The sequence below is a fragment of the Lagenorhynchus albirostris genome, chromosome 4 (genome assembly GCF_949774975.1).
Source record: "Lagenorhynchus albirostris chromosome 4, mLagAlb1.1, whole genome shotgun sequence".
NCBI lineage: Eukaryota > Metazoa > Chordata > Mammalia > Artiodactyla > Delphinidae > Lagenorhynchus > Lagenorhynchus albirostris.
This window is the reverse complement of record NC_083098.1, coordinates 138,721,906-138,738,793: the sequence shown is the minus strand read 5'-3', so window position 1 is coordinate 138,738,793 and position 16,888 is coordinate 138,721,906.

Here is a 16,888-nt window from a genome sequence, read left to right as displayed (position 1 = left end):
AAACTACTTTTGAATACTTCTTATTTCTCAACTTGACTACTCAAAGCACTTTCTTAATGATCTTCAAACTTTTCTTCTTACCCCTCTGGATTATATTCTCTATAGGTTCCACATACGAATCACATAACCACTCTTCTGCTATAAAAAAAAAAAGCTTTATATTTTACTTAGAATAAAATACAAAGTCCTTATTTCAGCCTAAAGTACCTTATGGTTGCTCCCCATGCATGCATCTTTGGACTCACTTCATACTAACTTCATCCTTCAAATTCCACTATTGACCAAAAGTCATTAGCTTGTGTGACACTTTTGTTATCATAAACTAATATAACCCACTTCCTTTTTTTACTCCAGTTCTGCTCAACTCCAGCCTGCTCAAAGTGGCGAACTACGTTGTGTGCCTGCTATTTAGAATGCCCTAAAAGAATATTCATTTATTAATCAAAATAATACATTAATGGCCCTTCTTTAGTATAATCATGATTCTTTTTTTGTCAAATGTGAGGTCATATTAGGGAAAATAGCATTGCATATTCTGAATAAAATAAATAAAAATATTAATATTTACTGAGTTAGAAAAAGACTAATATGCATACAACAATTTGTGGAACGAAGGCAATACCCAAAAGCTTAAGAAATACTTGGGCTCTTACTTTAGAAACCACCTCTGTAGAGTTTTCTATTTGTTGGAAAATTTTGCAACCTTCAATTGCTTTTTATACTTAAAATATAAAAACAAATGTGAAAACATTTTTAAAAATGTATACGTCTTGTAAATATTCCACATAAACATGTAGCAGTTAGCTTCCTTATATGTACAGTCCTGAGTTCTTTAGGAGGTAAACAAGACAATATGCTACTTCTTACAGCTTTGAGTTAAAAATGTAGTGATAGTAGAGAGACAAAGTAGGTTAATACTGTAAAAAGAATAATGTTCATCACTTCCAAAATCTTTAGCAATAATGTGTGTGTTTAATCGCTCGAAGGAATTTTTTAAGTTATGCTTTTCCACTTTGGGTTTTGCTCTTAGATATAAAAATGGAATTAGCTCCCTTCCCAAATTCACAATGGAAACAATCTGGACTAACTTCAAATTCACTGCTTTATTCAAACCCGTCAGAGAGCTGAGGTTAAAAATAGGAGGAAATTCGGGCCTTCAGGAGAAAGGGTAAGGAAGCACACCCTTACCTAGAGAAGATGCAACAGGTAAAAGTTTAGGTACAATGGTTGACACAGTGGAGAAGGCCAAGTGCAGGCTGGTGGAACAGTGTGAGACCCATGGGGGCTGCAGAAACTGAAGCGTCTGTGCCCTCTTACAGATTCCTCCCCCACAAACCCCACTGAGAGCTCGAACAGAAGTTTAGAAAGAACACTAAAAGCTGTCCCTTGTGGTGCAGACATAGAAGAGGGGAACATCAGGAGAGCGGGAGGGTCAAAAGCAAATCCCAGAGCCCCTGCGATACTAAAGCACCACAACCTCAATCTGTGGGGAGGTGGCAAGAAGCTTTGCTGCCATTAGAATGGTGCTGAAAACTCACTGCAGCTGGAAGAGGAGGAAAGAGGGGGAGGCGTGGGGAGCCTGCTTCTGTGGGAGGGGTCAGGATTAAACTAGGGCACAACAATTAAGCATGGATTTTATGGAGCTAATTTCTTAGTGGACAAAAATGTCATTTTAAAAATGAATACCTGCTCCAGTAAGTAATAGGATCTGTGTTAAACATACAAATCTCCTAAATTTCAAATTAAAATGAGGTGAAATTCAGTACAGCTTAATCTAAGATTGTATTTTTCATTATGAAATTTATTTTTGTTTAGGCTCTTGAAAATCTTCATTGCTTGCTGAAATGTATTAAATAATTACCTTAAAGTATAAGCTTTGTAGGTTATCTCTGTTCTTTAGAAATTGAATGAAGTACTAAGAAATATCAGATAAACAATACCAAGGCAATAAAGAACCAGAACAAGTTCACCATCACAGTGAATAAATAGAAGGGAGATGAATGCTTCCCAGGTAGCATAAGATAAAGGCACAACATCAGGCATATTTTCTTTTTCTTTAAAATATTGTATTCATTTTAACATTTACTAAAATATGCACATAGACAAAACTCTAATAATACAAACAAGGTTAAACATTAGACACTTTTTGATAGCATTTGTTTTAACTCATTTGTTGCCCCTTTCCTTTGTAAAACATGCTGAACATGATTGGAAAAAGAACGTTTTCACTTATGAAAAGTAAGAATGTTTTAAAAGTTTGACAAAGTAGAGGCACTAAAAATATTTGCTGCTGAAAAGGTGTGGGTGAGACAACTGTAAAAGATCAGAAATAAAAAAACCAAAAGTATTAAGGACGATCCTGCATTTAGATATCTTTGCAAGTGTCTCTAAGTTCTCACCTCACCTTAAAGAAACTGAAAATGGGAATTGTGGAACGCATGCTGCAAGTAGGGTTTATAAGGTAAAAATGATAGGCACCTATCCTCAAAATAGGGAGCAGAAGCTCAGCTCTATAACAAAATATTATGAAAAAATATAGTTTTATATATTTGATGTTAAAGTAAGATAATTTATTTTTCCAATTAACCAAAAACTCCTAATCCCAATGGATAAGAATTTCTGCCCCTAGTCCCTGATTCTCAGCCACAAAAGACAGTGATTTTGACTCTTCACAACACTTCTTTACACCATTTCTTTTTATAGTACTTTTTGATTATTTTCAAGCAGTTTTTATTATTTGTCCATCTATATTTCTTTTCTTATTTTTATTTTAAGTAAGACTTTTGGGGGGCAGTTTTAGTTTCACAAGAAAATTGAGAGAAAGTACAGAGATTTCCTATATACCTTCTGCTCTCATACACATATAGCCTCCCCCATTATCAACATCCCTAACAGAGTGGTACATTCGTAACAACTTAAAAACCTACATTAACATATTATAGTCATGCTAATTCTATAGGTTACATTGCCATTATTCTTGGTGTTGTACATTCTATAGTTTTGAACAAATGTATAAAGACATGTATCCATTATTAAGGTATCATATGGAGAATTTTCACTACCCTAAAAATCCTCTATGCTTTGCCTACTCATCCCTCCCCATTCCACAAACCCTGGAAACTACTGTTTTTTTTACTGTCTCTGCAGTTTTGCTTTTTTTCAGAACGTCATATAGTTGGAACCAGACAGTATGTATGATATATACATGGCATGCATAACCTAATCCATTGTATTATTATTTTGAACAAACTTCTGTTAAATCAATAAGAAAAATAAAATTTTTATTTTACCTTTACTTATTCCTTCTTTGATGTTCCTCCTTACTTTATGTAGATCTGAGTTTCTGACCTACATTATTTTCCTACTTTAAAGAACAACTTTTAAGATTTCTATCGTCTACTGTCAACAAATTCCCTAAAGGCTTTAATTTCCCTTCACTTTTGAAGGATAATTTCATCAGTACAGAATTCTAGGTTCGTGATTTTTATTTTTCTTTCAACACTTGAAATATTTCATTTTACTCTCTCCTTGCTTGCATGGCTTCTGAGGAGAAGTTGGATGTAAATCTTATTATTCATCCTCTGTAGGTAAGGCTTTTTATTCTCTCTGGTTTCTTTCAGGAGTTTTTCTTTATCTTTGACTTTCTGCAGTTTAAAAATGATATGCCTAGGTGTAGTTTTAGGGGGCCCTTATCCTGTTTAGTGTTCTCTGAGCTTCCTGGATCTGTGGTTTGTTGTCTAAAATTAATCTGGGGAAATATTAGCCATTATTATTTCTTCTGTACTTTTCTCTGTTTCTTCTTCTTCTGATATTCCCATTACATGTATATTTCTCCTTTTATAGCTGTCTCACAGTCCTTGGATACTCTTTTTTGTCTTTGTTCTTTTTTCAGTATTCAAGGATTCTATTGATATATTTTCTAGATCAGAGACTTCTACCTCAGTTTATATTTAATTTTTAAAACTTCTTTCTTGTATCTTAGTACACTAATCACCTAGTTTGATTTCTATATATTCTTTTTTATTATATTTATTTTTATTATATTATTGGGTGTCTTTTTTTCCTCCTATTTTTGTCTATTTTATTTCATTCTCTTATCATCTTTGACTATCTTTCATCCAGGGTTTATTTTTCTATATTTTCTCTGGGTCTTTGAGTTTTATGTTTTATACAGGTTTTGTGATTCTTGTATTGTCATTTACATATAAGAACAGAAAATAACTTTTAAAATATGACTGGGAGGTCTGTGTACATGTGCAGAATTTGTGAAACAGCTGTGGATACATGAGAAACGAATATACCATTACATTGAGGATACACTAAATGCCACCAGGAGAAAGTACCAAAACTAACATGAGTTCTCAGTTCCCCATTGTTTTCCATTATTACAAAATAATATTCTTTCTTTGGTGGTTTTACTTTCTTCTTAATTTTGTCTTAAGTATTTATTTCTTTGTAAGCTTGTTTGTTCATTTTTCACCTGGGGTTAGATAAGTAAATGCCGGTGTTCTGTGCACTGGGTAAAATAGGGGTTGAGATGAGAGAGTTCTGTTCCACCTGTTCCTATAATCAGCCTACATCTCACCATCCTGTCCAACCCTCCAAGGATCTCCTGAACAGATAAGCTTCCTCTTTTGGTGTCACCCTCTTTGCTAGTAATTTAGGCAACAATTTCAGCTGCCCTGCTTCCCTTCCTTCACCATAAGTTTAAAGGAATTGTGTGAACTAAATGAATGCTTTAGTTTTTTCTACCATCTTGAATTAAAAACTCTCTAGTTTCTACTGTTAAATTTTTTGTTAATCTAGTTATATATTTGTAAAAAGTATTAAAGCACATATTTCCAACTCTTCATTACTCTTTTATGTAAATAATTTTAATTTGTTGAATTATGGAGAAAACTGATGAGAATGATTTGTATTGAAATTTGAAAATAATGCCTTCCGGAAGCGAATGTGAAGACTTTACATCAAGATTACCTAAAGCTGTTCAATCGTGATGGCTTGATTGCAAAAGCATCTAGTAGCACTCGAAACTCAATGTACTTTTAAGTTTATCCTGTCAATGATAAATGAAGCTGGATATCTGTTTTCACAGATTTTATTCAGTAGTTACTGACAGTAGGGAAAAATCTGACCCCATTCTGATTTGTGCAGAGAGGACAGGGGCGTTTTTTAAAAGGAGAATGAGAGAGTAGGGAAGGAGAGCAAGCAGGGCTCAGGTAGTCAGCGAAGTGGAAAGTTACAAACGATTGGTCAGTGTTAGATGCCATTAGACCAGCTGTGTCTGCTAGCTGGCAGTTATCAAATTAGGATTCTATCCTCCCACAGAGACTGGGAAACTAAAGGTCCTATACTTCCTGATGATTACATTTCAAAAAATTGCTTTTAGGTCTTTGAGAAAGACACTCCTGAATTGGAAGATATACACGCATCTCAAATGGACAGAGGAAAGGTTCACAGGTATAAGTCTTTTTTAGTAAATGCTCTAAGAAAAGGAGGACAGGGCCCTTTCTTCAGGTACTGGATGGAAGAAACAAATACTTCTGACAGCCCTGAGCCAGACAGCAGCTCAAAAGGGACCAGAAGTTCCCCAGGGACTTGGCCTTATGCTGCTAGAAGCCATGCTAGGGCTGGTCAAGTCTCTTAATGCAGGAGTTTGGACCTATTCTTATGTGCCAAGTGTTTTTTGCAGTTCTCAATCCAATAGTTTAAAAACCCATACTTACTCTAAGAAAAAAAGAACTGTGGATGAACTGGATATATGACATTATTTGGTACTCATTAAACACTGGGAATTTCAGAAATGTCTCTCTTAGCCTTACTAATGTGGGCATTAAATAGAGAAATAAAATGGAACAATAAATAAAAAGTATTGCTTACTTTTTCAAAATTTCAAAACATTGAATGTCATGCAGTTTTACAGAAACATTTTTTCAGCTTAAATGTGAAGAAATATAGTAAAAAAAAAGCACATTTTATTTTTCTTCTCCTTTGTTCTTGCTTCATTTTTGGCATTGTTGAATATTTTACACTCTTAAAATCCACTCATATATTGGACACCATCAAGCATCATTCTTGATGAACTTCTTGTTCATCCACACTAAAATTATATGTATTAAAATCATTTTAATTATTGTTAAATGATGTAATGTGCTTAACAAAAAGCCAGTTATTTAATTAGCACTCAATAAATGTTAGTTGTTTTGGTTGTGGCTGTTATTATTAACTGACTCATTCTCAGATTCCTTTAGTGGCTATTCTGTATAGATTTAACTTCTTCTTGTCTTTTTACTTATAAAAAGTTGCTTTTCCACCATGTCTACCTATGCTGATTCTCTGTTGAATATCTTCAGCCAACATTCCCTGTTCCGTTCCAATCCTATAAATCCAAACACTTAAAAGTAAGTCTTACTTAATATAAAAAAATTCATAAGTTAACTCAACATTCCACCTTACAAATACCATCAGCCTTCTTCAATGTCTAATTTCCCTCTCCTTTACCTTCCCTTTCCAATGAATTGAATTTTCTAGAAATACCAAACCACCAAGCCTTTTTGACGCCATACTCTTACATTAGCGATACTGCCTCCCTGGGAAAAAAATGGATTTGAGTGTTTCACCAGAAGCATTTCCTACTTTTTTTCCTTAGATTGTATTATTGACCCACTGCTGTGTGGACAGAACTCCAATCTAAAACAATATAACATTTATATTTTAAGTAGTTACTTAATATCTATTTACTTACTTACCAGGCATTAACTCCCTTGTGTCCGAAGCTTGAGTGCTAGGATCTAGTTTATATTTTAAAATACTTTCAAGTAGATGACAAATATGTAGCTGGTTATAACCACCACTAAAAGTTATACTTCTTAGACAGTATCAAAGTATTTGCATATTTACCTTATGACATTATAATTAGTATCTATGCAAAAATGATGCATAATTGTGGTATGGAATTAGATATTAAAGATAGCAACATGAATCTCTTTAATAGAGGTTATTAAGCCTCGTTATACATGGTTTATACAATCCCAAATCCATTTTTTAGTTCTTCCTCACCGATCATAGCTTGCTCTCTCTTTTTAATGTGGCTATATGCTCAGATTAGTAGTTGCACTTTCCTAAATTTCTTGCAACAAGTGTTAGCCAAGTAACAAAATGCCAACTAACTAGACAAAAAGTTTTCTGGAGCTGGCTGGGAAAGTTTTGCTTTTTCACTACGTCTGATTTGTTGTTTCGTCATCTTCCTGTGTAGCACACACAAAAAAATGATGGAAATATTGAGCTATCTTTGTGAACATTTCACAATCATGAGCACACCTACTAAAGGTACCGTAACTGAATGATAGTATGTGACAGGGACATTTAAGAAATTGTGGAGTCATTGCAACAGACTTGGGTCACCTACTTTCAGACATGGTAGATGAAAAATAAAATCTACTGTTGATTAAACCATTCTAGTCAGGTGTTTCATACACCTATAGTTAAATGAAATCTCTAAATGATTCAAAATACTATAAGCTGAATTTACTCATTTTAGGAAATTATCAAAATAATTTGGAGATAGACTTAAGGACTACGATCTTGTAGATTTTATTAGAAACTAAACAAATTCTAATATCATTAATGAAAAACAGAGTATTTTTTAATTTTGCCATATATAGAACGTGAGAAAACACACTAAATTCAAAAGCCATCCTTAAGAAAATGATGAAAGCTAAATCTTGCCAAGTCAAATTAGAAATATTTTCTGTTTATGAAGTAGTTGTATGATTCCCTAATAAATAGGAAGCTATGGCTGACTGGGTATTTTTAATTTGTTTGTTAATACTCATAAATAATTACATGCATCTTGTTTAAGAGTTATCTGTTTCAAAATGAATTCATTCCTTTGAAGATTTGATAACTTTCTAACCACACATACCAAGATTCAGTACTTTATTCCTAGTTTCTTACCTTCATCATGTTCAAATGCTTGATAGCTTTCTCAGAATCCATTCATCTCCTCATCAACTTATTACAACAATTCTGGGATTTTTCTCTCTTGTGCTCAGTGCTTTAGAGTAATAAAATTTATATCTGCATTCATACACTAGATTAATTTATACCTGGATAAATTTCTTGCACGTTCTATTCTTTTACAACACTTTTATGTTGCCTAGATACTTCCTCGAGGCAGGTCTCACATGCCTTCCTTACCTCCCATTCCCTAAATAAAAATACACTGTAATTTTTTTTTAATTTATAAAAGTGAATTATAGATTCTAGAGAAAAGAAAAGAGGCATATGAAGCAAAAATATATGTTGATCTAGAGAATCACCCTTGCTAAAAGGATTATTCCCAAAAGGGTACAGAGCAAAATCTTTTCCTTAACCATGAGCTTCAAGCAGAATTTTTGGTTTTCTATTGCTGCAATAACAAATTACTCCAAATTTAGCAGTTGGATGCAACACCCATTTATTATCTCATAGTTCCATAGGTCAGAGTCCAGATATAGCTTCATACAACTGTGTCCTCTGCTTAGAGCTTCATAAAGCTGAAATCAAGGTGTCAGCAAGGTTGCATTTCTTTCATGAGGCTCTGTACCCACTTCTAAGATCATTCGAGTTGTGGGCTGGGTTTAGTTTCTCCTTGTGGTTGTAGGACTGAGGTCCCCACTACGATGCTAGCTGTCAGTTTAAGGGCAGTCTTTGTTCCTAGAGGTTGCCACATTCCTTCTAGAGCTTTCCAAGTAGCCTCTGTCCAGGAACTGCAAGTTAAGTCTCTCTCTCCTTCCAATACCTCCTCCCTCTCCTTCTGCTACACCCCTGGCCTCCAGCCAGAGAAAATGCTCTGCTTTGAAAGGCTCATGTGATTAAACTGTGATCACTCAGATAATCCAGGATAATCTCCTTGTTTTAAGGTCCATAACCTTAATTATATCTGCAAAATCCCTTGTAAAATATAATGTAACACTTTCACAGATTTCAAGGATTAGAAATTGGACATACTGGGAGGCTGTTTTTCATCCTACCACACCAACACATCAAGTTCTTGGAAGAAAAAACAACTAAGAAAACACCATTAATTTTACTTTTCAAATTCAAAAATATCTCTTTATTCATACGATTCCGCTCATTATTTCTTACTCATTGTAATTTCTCATAATGATGGTAAATTCATATCATTTTCTGCTGTTTTCCTCTGGGTTTGAATGTTAAAGATAGTTTTCTGCATGTGTGTGTTTGTTTGTTTTCAGGCATAAGAGAATTTGAAATAAGAAAGCAAGCATAACTTAGATATTTGATGACCATGGCTGTTTTCTCTTTGCCACATTACTATAAATATTGTCACTTTCCCTTAATATACTTAAGCCAAAGATCACCAAAAACACATCAATAGTTAAATAAATTCAATCTATCACTCATTGCAGCAAGGGAGACACAGATAATGGTGAACCATGGGGTGTCTCCTTAAGAAGGTATTAGAAAGGACCTATTAAATGATTTGGGGCTTTGGCTGGGTTATTTGAGGGAGGATGTAAGGAAGCAAGTGTTTCCTCTAGACTGGATGCTGTCAGGAAACAGAGGCAATTCTGTAGTTGTCTATCTCAATAAAATTTATCTACAGAAAGTAGAGACTAAGACAAGAATTACACTGTAATTAGTCAAGGAATATTCATTTATTTTGCCTAGAAAGTTGTGCTTTCTATTTTGGAGGTGCTTTGTATTTTGGAGGTTTTACGATAATCTTGGTTTTGTCTATGCATAGACAAAATTATGGCCTCTCTTTGTCTCATTTTATCATGGTTTCAGAATAACCTTGTCTTAGGCTGCTGCTCTGTGAGATTGTTTATATCTAATGGGAAAATAACATAGCCTAGATGTGAATGCCAGGCCATCTTCTGCATGTCAGGAGATGCTCTTTTTTTTTCTTTTTTAATTCTAATGTGGTAAATGTCTGCTCTTTGTGTTCAGAGAAATTCACACAATATGAAGACTGATCCAATTAATTTTGTAAAATTTCCAAACTGAGTGATTGCCTGGACCAAAACCTGTTCAACCGGTATCTGAATGGAGAATCTAATTTCATTTAAAAATTGTTTCAAGAGAATGTTAGTTTGGGACAATCAACAAAATGTTTGCTGAAAAGAACACTTTGCATAAATAATTCCTATAAATCATTCCAGGGTATATTATCCAAAGTCTCAATTGCAAAACAGAGCTGATTATTTAATCTATTTTTACAATCACTTTCACAAAAAAATACTACAATACCCTTCAAGAATATGTTGATATTTAGCATCTTCTAATTGTTTATCCTAAAATATCAACAGATAGGTGTAGATTGAAGTGTAACATTGGAAGCAATATCTTGTAAGGAAATTCTATTCTAAACGTATTGAAAATTGTATGTGAATGCCAGGATCTTATTTAAATGGCAATTGGCATGGTATATTATCTCTTGCCATCAAAAATACTTCTTATTATAACTATTTTAATTATTTGAAAGAAAGCTTAATGAGACTAAATGAGTGCTTATTTTGTGTTAGAGAGGCTCCTACTAAAACAAGTAGCAGAATTTTAAAATTGTCTGAGGCCTGACCTCAAACAGGTCACAATCTTCAGTGAGGTAGCAAAGGATGACATAAAATAATTAAATGCAAAATAATGCCCTCAATCTACTTCAGGGGATAATATGTTCTTTTAGTGTGGCCTATTGGCTACAGAATCACTTTTAATATAATAACAAGGGCAAAAGAAGAGGGGTGGAAGTCATTTACAATTTTTTTTAAAGAGACTCCACCTCTTTTTTATTTTTTATATTTTATTTTTTATTTTTTTAGATGTTGGGGGTAGGAGTTTATTAATTAATTTATTTATTTTTGCTGTGTTAGGTCTTCGCTTCTGTGCGAGGGCTTTCTCTAGTTGTGGCAAGCGGGGGTCACTCTTCATTGTGGTGCACAGACCTCTCACTATCGCGGCCTCTCTTGTTGCGGAGCACAGGTTCCAGACGTGCAGGCTCAGTAGTTGTGGCTCATGGGCCCAGTTGCTCCACGGCATATGGGATCTTCCCAGACTGGGGCTCGAACCCATTTCCCCTGCATTAGCAGGCAGATTCTCAACCACTGTGCCACCAGGGAAGCCCGGAACCGTTTTAATAGATATCTCTCCTTTCAATTTCACCAACTAGAAATCTATTGTATTTAATATACATTAAAAACATTGATGACCAATCAGAAACCTTAAGTCTATTGGTCATTCAAATTGCTTATGGAGTTTTTTAAGTTTAATCATTAAAGAAGATCAACAATCATCAAGAAACGAAAGTTTGATATGAACAGTGGATAGAGATCTGAGAAAAACATGGGCAAGGTTAGCAACTGGTATTCCTAAAAGCCTTCGTAAGAGTACTTTTGTCCAGTGGCTTTAAGAGCAAAGCTAAGAAGGATCAAGAAATCTTGTTTTGAGAAATGAAAGACTAGCAACTCTAGACTGCTTACCCTGGCAGTAGTCACATGTTATTAACAATTGACTATTTAGTTATTGATGTTCATGTTTAGATATTAGGACGCTTGAAAGGTTTAAGTCTCAGATTGCAAACAAATCAGTCTTTTTGAATGAGGCTAGTCCAATATATGTTAGCAGTTAAAATGGGTGTTTATTTGTCAAATCCATTTCTTCCTCTTAGAAACTTTTCGCTCAACTTTGGAATGGAAAGCAAAGCAAAAGATAAAAGTCAGCAGTACAATTTATTCATTTGCCAATGTGTTTTATTTAGCTTATACTTCAGAGTTTTTTGGTTGGTGTTTTCCAAATATCCAGAAGAGAATACTGATTACTCCGAACCAACAGTTTTCCTGCAAGTTACAGGTGTTAGAGGAAAAAGGTTTTACCGTGTAAAAAGACTTAAAAGGCTTAAAGACACCTGGAATTCTTGCAGCTGTTAGAATGAATGAGAGGTTCTAGCCAACGGGCCAACAGACGTAGAAGAGAATAACAAACACATTTGGATCCTTGATAATATCTTTGAATTAAAGAGCCCTGTAATCACCCTGCCTTCCTCTGTGTGAGCTAATACAGTCTACTTATTTTAAAACCATTTTTTAGTAGATTCTTGATATTTGTAGCTAAAAGTGTCCTAACCTACCTTGTCCTTCTTTATTATTATTTATTTCTGAGGAAATTTAATAAACATTTATCTCTTGCATGAACATACACCAAAAAATTGAGAAATAAAATAATGAACAGAGAAGAGAAAAAATAATGGAATTCAAAGTTGTCAAGAAAGTCTTTAGGTGGAAAGTGAGACCAAGGATTGTGCTTGATAGATGAGAAGGTAGAGGGAAAGTGAGAGAAGGAAATGTCTATATGTCTGACTGAAAAGCCTGATTTGACAGCGCATCACAGTACATTTCAAATATATTTCTTATATGTCAATGTGGCCTATTTTCATGTCCTGAGTCCATTACTCTTAGTTGGTACTTCAGAGCTTCTGAAAGTGGAATTCTGTTTATCCCATAGCATGTATGATATTAATTTAGTTATAGATTCTAGTCTAGATTTTCTCACTAATAATGATGCTTTATTTATCTGAAACCAATATTTATTAAAAAATATAATTCTAGGTATACTATGTGAACACAGATGTAAAACTCAATTGGTTATCTCATGAAAATAATTCCCAGTAGTCATGAAAAAACTAGAGAAGAAAGAGCAACAAAATTTTTGTTTCTCTAATCATAGAATTTTTTTAGTGAGTCTTTGAAATAAATAAAAATTTGGATAATTTAAAAAATTTCAGAAACAAAGCAACATATGATTTTGAGCTACTTTTACATTTCAGTTATCTAATTTTAGGATTAACTTTGCCAGTTATTGGTCCACTATTCACAGCCTATACATTAGTATTTTCTTAGCATAGCACTATTTTTATCTATTAATAAAGGCATTTCATTAACATATTCACAATCAACACTTTTAACATAAATTGATATTTGCTTGCATTTGCGTTATAAGACAGGTTTATAGATTTGAACAAATCAGATCACATGTAAGGTAAAAGCAATTAGTAATTTTTTGGACATTGACAAGTAAAAAATTTTTTGTTTTGTTGAACTTTTATCATCAATGATGAGTTCCCTATCATTAACCATAAAGTTTAACTTCCAAAATTATAGCTATATTTTTTTTATGTTACAGAACATAGTAATATAAGAGATGGCTTGTTTATATGAGTGCCTTAAATGTTATTAAATCAAATTTTAATTGCCAAATATTGCTTGTTTATTCAAAACCATCTTTTAAAAACTACTTAATATTTAAACATGTAAGTGTTTTCTTGTATTTATATGTGAATACTAACGGTACTAATACTGATTCCAATCACTAACAACAAATACACACTTAATACAAAAGAGTACAGTTAAAAAAGAAAGTATAGACACAGTCTATTACTTAAAAGAAATTACATTATTCTTGTGATTTGCTATATGATTAATAAAATTTAGGGGACATTAGTTTCTGTATTTGAATATTGCTATATCAACATTAATGTGAAATGCAATTAAAAAACTTTTTTCCATCAGTGTCTGTAGTTATTATTTGTAGAATTTTTTTTAATATCTTCTTTTATATGTCATTGTATATTTAGTCCCTACACGTTTTCCTAATATGTTATCTCAATTGATACAGATAGATTTAGATTTATTCTGAAGCAACATAATTCCATTAAAAAATTATAAATCTCTAAAGTAGAGATTATTTTACCAGCAACACTAATCATGGCGAAATACAGCTATAGTATATTGCAGGCCAATATTTTTAAGCTTAGACAATTGAGTGTTCTACATATTTATTATATGTAGTTATAAATATATATACATATATATATGGAAAGGCTTACAGTAATACATGTATTTTTCATGAGAGAATGAGATTTAAATAATATTTAAAGTACTGCATTATGCAAAATTATATGATTATGCAAAATAATGCAACTTACTATCTTCTCTGAACTGAGATTATCCCATTTACTTGTTAACTTGGCTTTTAATTTGTTAACATTTTTTGTAATATTTTAATTTTTATTATGGTGTTAATATGCTAAACCTTTTTTCCCATTCATATTCTTTGGAAATTTACATATGTTATTTTTATAATTTTATTTATTTATTTTTATTGGAGTATAGTTGCTTTACAATATTTTGTTAGATTGTACTGTACAGCAAAGTGAATCAGCTATACATATATATATATCCCCTCTTTTTTGGATTTCCTTCTCATTTAGATCACCACAGAGCACTGAGTAGAGTTCACTGTGCTTTACATATGTTATTGACAGTCTTAGTTTTATCATTTTAACATGATTGATCATTTAGTCATTTGAATATTCTCCTCTTTCAGAAACAATGCAATAAATATTCTTCAACAGGTAAAATTATTCACTTTCACAAGAGTTTCTCTATGATTTATACCCAGAAAAAGAATTCTTGTGATTTAGGTTATATGCATATTTCTAAATACTGAGAAAAAACTATCCAATGTGTTATTTCTATTTACATTTTCAGAGTATAAGCTTTATTTCTCAAAGGTATTTCTCAAAGTTAAAGACAGTTTGGGGACAATTTCAATTATGGTTACATGCAAAAACCCTAGATAAATATTTAAAAATTGAATCATTTTAATTTTGCATACTCTCTTTATATTGAAGCAAAACTTGGATTAAGGTAAAAGTCATGGGGCCTTATTTATTTCCTTCATAATTATAAATGCTTCTTATCTGAATTCTGGAACTATTTACTCTTACTGTGGAGAAATATGAGATCAGGCTAATAACACTCCTTCTCTTCCCCTTTGTAGGTAATCTGATTTTTCTGTCTTCTATATTAAACTTGAGTAACTAATGAGTTTATTTTAATATTGCTTTTCCCACATTAGCTTAGGTAGAAGATAGACCTTTGTATTGTAATATTCATATTTTTTAAGCGATTGTTTCTCTGATATTCTTCTTTTTTTTGCATTATTTTCTGTTCTTTTATTTGGGACCATTATTTTTGTGCACATTGGAACTTTTCTGTCTTCCAATTCTGCAATTTAATATTTATTTATATTTATATCTTTTGGCTTTTCCCCAACATTTGGTATGGCTTTCAATAGGTATTTCAAATGTTCTCACTTGTAATTTTTTGACTTTTAATGTTATAGTAGTCTCTAAACTCTTTTCATTCTTCTCTTTTATAAGTTGTCAACTTTTTAATTTTTTTAAAAAATTGTTTCATCATTGAGTTATTGATGTATTTTTTCAATTTTGTTTTGCTTAGTAATACCATGCTGTCCATAATTTTGTTGAGTTATTAATTGGAATTATGTCTTTGAATAATCCTTCTCTGCTATAAATTCTTTATCTTTTTTATATCATATGTAATTGTATCTTGGAGAATATTACTTATTTTTAAATATATTCATCAATTTACTGAAAAATTTTATTGCGGAGAGATAAAGCAGAGAGGTAGAGACCTGAAAAGTGTCCACATAAGGTTCATGTTTGTTGTTTTAAATATTCTCCCATGAAATCTGTTTTTTTCTTAGCGATAGTGCTTTCAAAGGTTAGTGTTTCAAAGACTGGTGCTGCAGAAAGTAAAGCCATTAAAATCACAAGGGCATTTTGTGTTTCCTGGATGTCTCTGCTTGCCTTCCATTTTTAGAAACATCTGGCTAGGTTGCTAAATTGAAAATAGAAGTTTAATTTAAGCAAAATGTTTACCTTGGCACCATTCTGTCTTCTCCATGGGGAAATGTTTCATTTCATGATTTGATCAGGATTCTAAGACATACTATTCTTTTTTCTTAAATAAATTTATTTTATTTATTTATTTTTGGCTGCGTTGGGTCTTTATTGCTGCGTGCGGGCTTTCTCTAGTTGCTGTGAGTAGGGTCTAGTCTTCATTGCGGTGCGCGGGTTCTCATTGTGGTGGCTTCTCTTGTTGCAGAGGACGGGCTCTAGGCACGCAGGCTTCAGTAGCTGTGGCACGCAATCTCAGTAGTTGTGGCACATGGGCTTAGTTGCTCTGCAGCATGTAGGATCTTCCCAGACCAGGGCTCGAACCCATGTCCCCCACATTGGAAGGCAGATTCTTAACCACTGCGCCACCAGGGAAGTCCTAAGACATACTATTCTAATCAACAGAATTCTTGATGGGATTTTCAAGACTAATAATGATTTCTAGAAAAGTGTGCATTTTGTTCTGGGTTACATTAGTTTTTTATTTTTCTGACATATCTTTTTCTACTTTAGTGCAACTACTACAGAATTTGACAAGAACACTCTCTATAGCTTAGTTTCTTTAGTTGTTTCTTTGTTTCATGGAACACTTGTCTTTTAAATATTGTGTTGTTTTCTTTCATTCTTTGTGGGTTTTAAGGGAGATAGATGAAGTAAAAATTACTTTAGGCAACTACATTTCACAAAAGTTCCAAATATCAACTTTAAAATTATTTCTTTCCTAATGTCTTCACAGTAATAGAGCCTATAAGAAATAATTGAGAGGAAAACTTTAAATACACACACACACACACACACACACACATACACACACACACACAGAAGAAACAAGTGCTATCAGTGACTGTACACAGTGACACTATTACCATGTCTTCCTCCAGATAGAAAGTTAAAACAAAATTTACTTCTATTGAATATTTTGTTAACAGACTTATAGTGGAAACATGATGTGTTGATGCTTAAAAACTGAACTTTTCAACTGAAGTAAAAAATGAACATAATAAAACATTCAATGAGGGAAACATATGCAGCTATAAATTCTGAAGCTATGTGCTTATATACTTACTGTCCCTTCTCATCAGGAAGAGCTATATAAGTGGCAGTTGCTTGTCCCTGGTTCTTACA